This window comes from Chrysochloris asiatica, unplaced genomic scaffold (assembly GCF_000296735.1).
Source record: "Chrysochloris asiatica unplaced genomic scaffold, ChrAsi1.0 scaffold00004, whole genome shotgun sequence".
Taxonomy (NCBI): Eukaryota; Metazoa; Chordata; class Mammalia; order Afrosoricida; family Chrysochloridae; genus Chrysochloris; species Chrysochloris asiatica.
This window is the reverse complement of record NW_006408522.1, coordinates 6,626,783-6,633,450: the sequence shown is the minus strand read 5'-3', so window position 1 is coordinate 6,633,450 and position 6,668 is coordinate 6,626,783. Positions and strand designations below refer to the sequence as shown.

Below are 6,668 nucleotides of genomic sequence, written 5' to 3'. Positions count from 1 at the left end.
CTCACAATTACGCAGTTGATTGGAGACAGAGACAAGGTTTACCCAAAATCTGTTTGACCTCAACACAGGTTCTCAAATATTCCCTGAGGATCTATCCACTTAGGAGACACCTTGCTAAGTGCTGGAGAAATTGGAGAAGGGGGTGTCAGGTCTTATTAAGGAGACAAGATGCACAGGAGTTCATGATTAAGGGGTCCCTGTCCCCAGGGAGCCCAGAGATGTCTTAAAGGAGGCAGGCCTGGCCCTCTGCAGACCTGTGAGTTGAAGAGGGGCCCAGAGCAGGAAATCAGGTAGTCCTGAGCTGATCACCTGAGCTGCAACCTGCAGTTAACTCATTTCCCCAGGCCACTTCAGGACTCTGTTGAAATGACCTGAGCTGAGACTCAGTCTTCCTCTTAGGTTTTGCTACAGCTGACTCCTCTGCTACCCTACTCACCGAAAAATAAATTTCCAAGACTGTACCTCTTTACCTGAGCAGACAGCCTCACCTTTCTCCCTCTGAGCAGCTGGTGGGTCAGTGATCCCTTCCTGCTGCGTATAGATCTGGGGGTTCAAACCTAAAATAGAAAGTAACCCATAGATACCCCTGCAGAGCAAACGGCAAATGATCTGTTCCCCAAGTCTTTCCCTGTACCAATCCCAGTTTCCCTCGAGTCAATTTAACCTCACATGTGACACAGTAGAACCATTCTCCACAGGGTTGTCAGTGCCTGATTCTTGGAAGTTGATCATCAGGCCTTTCTTGTGCGGCATCTCTGGGTGAACTTGAACCTCCAACTTTTTGACTAGCAGCTGAGCATTAATTTTTCCAATTGAATCACACTTGATTATATAGGGCCCTGATGGCAGAGTGGGTTGTGAGTGGAGTTGCAAGCTCAGCAGATTGGAACTACCAGCCCTTCTGCTGGAGAAAAATAAGACTTTCTACTCCTGGAAAGATTTTTTTTTTTTTTTTTGGGGGGGGGGGTATTTTTTTTTTTTTTTTTAAGCATTTATTGTGAACTGAGTGATAGTTTACATGACAGAACATCAGTTTTGCACTCAACCAATCGTATTCTGTTTCATTGCAATGATTATAATCCCCTCCTTGCACCATTGGTTAATAGTATTTGCTTCTATTACCTTTTTGTTGTTGTACACAAAAAAATACAGGAATATATAATTGTTTAAACAACCAAAGGGCACAGTTTGCAAGCCTGTCTCATGCCTTCCAGCACACAGCTTTCTCTTTCCATGAATCTAGAGTCCTCAGCTGCTCTGTCTCTCCAGGCCATCACCTCTGCTTCCTCCCTGGTGTTGCAGCTGAGCATTTTAATCATTTGCACCACACAGACTCTCCTCCAAAATCCTTAGAAGTACTTGTTGTTAAAGTGTCATCAAGTTGGTCCCATTTCATAACGAACCTCTATAGGGTTTCCAAGGAGCGACTGGTGGGTTTAAACCACCAACTTTGTGGTTCAAACGACCTTGTGGTCCAGTGCTTTATCCCACAGCAGTACACCAGGACTCCTAGTGAATGATAATTGTTACTGTTGTTGTCCTTATCGCTGACTGTCTTTCCTCTACTCCTCCTTCACCTTTCTCTGAGGTAGGGCCTCTTGTCTCTACCTCTTCTTCCCTCCTTCTTCTCTCTCTATCTCCCAGGCCTCAAAACAAAGCCTGCCAAGGCCGAAGAGTCCAGGACAATCAGAGGGGAACTGGTCTACCAGATGGGTCGTCCTGCAAGTTAATCTGTTAAATGAACCCATGCAACAAGCAAGTGAGGGTAGGGGGTTTATGTGTGACTTCTCACATGTTGTATGAGGAAAGTCATCAGACTTACCCTGTTCGTGTATGTGTTAAGTGCCATCGAGTCAGTTCCAACTCATAGCCATCCTGTATAGGGTTGAATAGGCTGGTGAGCTTGAATCACTGACCTTAGGGTTCAAACTGACCTTGAGGTCGAGTACTTATCCCATGGCACCACACCAGGACTCCTGACTTACTTATTTTTAAAGTGCCAGTAGAGTCAATTTTGACTCATAGACACCCTGTATAGTGTTTCTGAGGAACAGCTAGTGAGCTTGAACTGCCAACCCTGAGGTTCAAACCAACCTTGCAGTTCAGCGCATTAACCCGCAGCGCCATACCACAAGTTCAGGCTATTTTACCACATGCTTACTGAACAACTACTTAGTTTAAAACACTATAGGAAACTTCTCTAATGTCCTCAGAAGCTGAGAGGGTCACTTGAGGAAGTGTTCTGAGGGGACACCCCCGTGGGCATAGTTGTCAGGTAGTGGTCTGTCTTTGAGGTTTTTCATGCTTCAGCCATTTAACCTACCTCTTGCCTGTCATCACAGAGTCAGGAGGATACAAAAACAAGGATGGAAGAGGCCAGAAGAAAGAAAGCCCTCAGAACCATACACTTCATATGAAATAATAATAATAATAAGATGCAACATTGAGCTCTGGCTTTGCCTCAGTAATCTCGCCAGTGTGAGGAGAGATTCTTTTTATCCCATCAGTACGTGAGCTCCCTTAGGAACGATTCAGCTCCAAACCATAAACTTTCCTTCTTGGTCCGAGTGAGCCACAGCAGGGCTTGCTTTCCGGCCCTGAGAGGGGACTTGCAAGCTGGTGCTGCTTCCTGCAGTCTCCCCTCAGTCTCCCGAAATTCCTGCAAGCAGACTCAGACATACACACTGGCACAGCTGGGCCTGGGAGTCTCAGCAATGAGCAGTCCTGCTTCCCTGCTCCCCAGGAGCACAGCCTAGACATTACAGCCCAGAATACCCTAAGGGCAGAATTCTTCTCTGTCACATGGGGTCATTATGAGTTGAAAACAGACTCAACAGAACCCACCACCACCAACTTTGTAGATTTTAATCCTGATGCAACCCTCCCCCCATTTAGCATCCGCTTTTTTAATCTTGCTTATGATATCCTTTGTCATATAATGTCAAAATACATGTCTATGTTTTTATTTATAAGTAATTGTCTTGGTTAAAAACCTATTTCCACCCCCTAGGTTATATATAGGACTCCTGGTGTGGCACTGTAGGATCAGCACTAGACTGTGAACTGCAAGGTTGGCAGTTCAAACCCACCAGCTGCTCTTTGGAAACCCTATACAGGGTTGCTATGAGTTGGAACCAACTCGGCGGTGCTTAACAGCAGCAACAGGTTATACATACGTCCACCTAGATTTTTCTTCTCATAATATTTTTGTTGTTGTTGTTGTTTCTTTGCACGTAGCCCTTTAATTGATCTAGAATTTGTTTATAAGTACAGTGTGAGGTAGAGATTCAGCTTAATTTTCTTTCAGATGAATGGCCAGTTATGGCATCACCTTTACTAAAGAAACATTTATTTCATCTGAAATAAAATCTCACCCTGGTCATTTATTTCAGTCCCATAAACATTCTGACTATTCTGAGGCTTTCCTTGTGTTCCATTCATCTATTCTGAAATGACTCTATCTTTGATGGCACATGCTTTGTGATGTGGTTTAATGTCTTATAAAGCCCCCTAGTCTCCCTTTTCATATTTTTTAAAACTATAGTCAAACCCTTGTTTTACAGAAGGCATCTAAACATTGAGAGTCTAGCTGAAATTGTACTAAAATTTATTATATTAGTCTTCCTATGCAAGACTGTAGGATAAAGGCCCGAGGATGGCTGTGGTCGTGGTGGCGGCAGCAGTGGCCGCAGTCCTGAGATGGTCGGCTGAGCAGCCGAGACACTGAAGACCCTGTCGCCCGTGCGAGTTTTAGACGGGGCACTGCCTGCAGTGCAGGTCCTGCCAGCTCCCATGTCCGTGATGGGCTGTGGGACAAGCAAGGTCCTTCCCGAGCCGCCCAAAGATGTCCAGCTGGATTTGGTCAAGAAGGTGGAACCCTTCAGTGGCACCAAGAGTGATGTGTACAAGTACTTCATCACGGAGATGGACAGTGTTGGCCCTCTCAAAGCTGGGTCTCCAGCAGTCAGTCAGCACGCACATCCCTGTCCCAGTGTTCCCACTACTGGTCATACAGAACCTTCCTCAGAACCCCCTCATAGGACCAGGGTGGCCAAATACAGGGCCAAGTTTGACCCACGTGTGACAGCCAAGTATGACATCAAGGCCCTCATTGGTTGAGGCAGCTTCAGTCGGGTGGTATGCATGGAGCACCGGGCAACCCGGCAGCCATATGCCATCAAGATGATTGAAACCAAGTACCGGGAGGGGCAGGAGGTGTGTGAGTCAGAGCTTCGTGTGCTTCGGCGAGTGCATCATGCTAACATCATCCAGCTGGTGGAGGTGTTTGAGACACAGGAGCGTGTGTACATAGTGATGGAGCTGGCCACTGGTGGAGAACTCTTCGACCACATTATTGCCAAGGGTTCCTTCACTGAGCGTGATGCCACTCGGGTGCTGCAGATGGTGCTGGATGGTGTCCTGTATCTGCATGCACTGGGCATCACACATCGAGACCTCAAGCCTGAGAATCTGCTCTACTACCAGCCAGGCACAGACTCCAAGATCATCATTACTGACTTCGGCCTGGCCAGCGCCCGCAAGAAGGGCGATAACTGTCTGATGAAGACCACCTGTGGTACACCTGAGTGCATCGCCCCTGAGATCCTGGTTCGTAAGCTCTATACCAACTCAGTAGACATGTGGGCAGTAGTAGACATTTGAGCACTGGGTGTCATTGCCTATATCCTGCTCAGTGGCACAATGCCTTTTGAGGATGACAACCGCACCAGGCTGTACCGGCAGATCCTCAAGGGCAAATACAGTTACTCAGGGGAGCCCTGGCCCAGCGTGTCCAACCTGGCCAAAGACTTCATTGACCGCCTGCTGACGGTGGACCCTGGCGCTCGCATGACAACACTACAGGCCCTGAGGCACCCATGGGTGGTGAGTATGGCAGCCTCTTCATCCATGAAGAACCTGCACCGCTCTATCTCCCAGAACCTTTTCAAACGCGCCTCCTCGTGCTGCCAGAGCACCAAATCTGCCCAGTCCACACGTTCTAGCCGCTCTACACGCTCCAAGTCTCGCCGCGTCCGGGAGCACGAGCTGCAGGAGCTCAACCTGCGCTACCAGCTACCAGCAGCAGTATAATGGCTGAACCTGGCTATGGTGCAGACGTGCATGGTCCTGGCTGTTTGGTCCCTCTCTGAATAGGCCTCTATAGCTAGAGGTAGGTGGAAGGTGGCCCCAGCCCCATCTCTGGGCCTTTAGCCATCTCTGTTATCACCCTTGGCCTGGGCCTGGTACAACAGAATGGAGGTAGCCTAGGGGGGGCACTATGTGCCCCTGAATTGGGAAACTGGCCAGGTACTGTTGCCACTTCTGGTGGGCAAGTTAGGCCTGGTCCTGAGGGTATAGGACAGAGGAATTTAGAGACCTGGACCTTTGATAGCAAATCCCTGCCCCCCAGACCTTCAAGCCATGGACTGGATGGAGAATGTGCACTTATTTATTTTGTGTACTCATTTTGTAAATATATCCTCTATACTCAATAAACAGGCTGCCCACCCTGGGGAAGGCTGCCCATTTGTTCCAGAAAAAAAAAAAAAAGACTGTAGGATAAACACTGGACTGTGAACTACAAGGTCAAGCCCACCAACCTCTCCAAAGGAGAAAGATGAGGTTTTCTGCTGCCACAAAGATTTATAGCCCTGGAGCCCTGGAGCCCTTAGATATGGTCACTATAAGTCAGAACCAACTCAACGGCACTTAACAACAAGAATATGGAGTCCTGGTGTGGCATTATACGGTTAGCACTGGACTGCTAACTGCGAGGCTGATGGTTCAAACCCACCAGTTTCTTCTAGGAAACCATATACAGAGTTGCTATGATTCAGTACCACTACTTGTCTGTCAATTGGTCATACTGTGGTGGCTTGTGAGTTGTTGTGATGCTGGAAGCTATGTCACTGGTATTTTACATACCAGCAGGGTCACCCATGGTGGACAGGTTTCAGCAGAGCTTCCAGACTAAGAGAGACTAGGAAGAAGAAGAGCAGACCACTTCTGAATGGTTAGTCACTGAAAACGTTATGACTATTAGAAAAACATTGTCTGATCTACTGCCAGAAGAGGAGCCACTCTGATTGGAAGGCATGAAATATTACAGGCCTCCTCAAAGTAGATTTGACTTTAATGACATAGATGGACATAGTGTTTGGGACTTTCATTTGCTGATGGGGCACAACTCAAAACGAGGAGAAACTAATGTAAACATTCATTAATAATTGGAACATGGTATGTATGAAGTATGAATCTAGAAAAATTTAAACTTGTCAAAAAATGAAATGGGACACATGAAGAAGATCGAGATCATAAGCATTAGTGAGCTGAATTGGACCGATATTGACCATTTTGAAGCAGACAATCATATGGCTTACTATACTGAAAATGATAACAGAAGAGGAATGGCCTCACGTTCATTGTCAAAAGAGTATTTCAAGATCCATCTTGAAGTATAATGCTACCTGTATAAGACATTCATACACGTACAAGGAGATAAGTTAATACTACTATTATTCAAATTTACTCACTAGCCACTAAAGCCAGTGATGAAATTAGAAGTTCTACCAGCTTCTTTGGTCTGAAATTGATCAAACATACAAGTAAGATGTATTGATAATTACTGGTGTTTGGAATTCAGAGGTTGGAAACAAAGAGGAAAGATC

At 46.5% G+C, this 6,668-nt stretch overlaps 1 pseudogene; it reads left to right on the top strand.

Annotated features, from left to right (window-relative positions):
- Nucleotides 1–3,801: 3,801 nt before the first annotated feature.
- LOC102834480 lies at nucleotides 3,802–5,091 on the top strand (annotated as a pseudogene).
- Nucleotides 5,092–6,668: the final 1,577 nt, after the last annotated feature.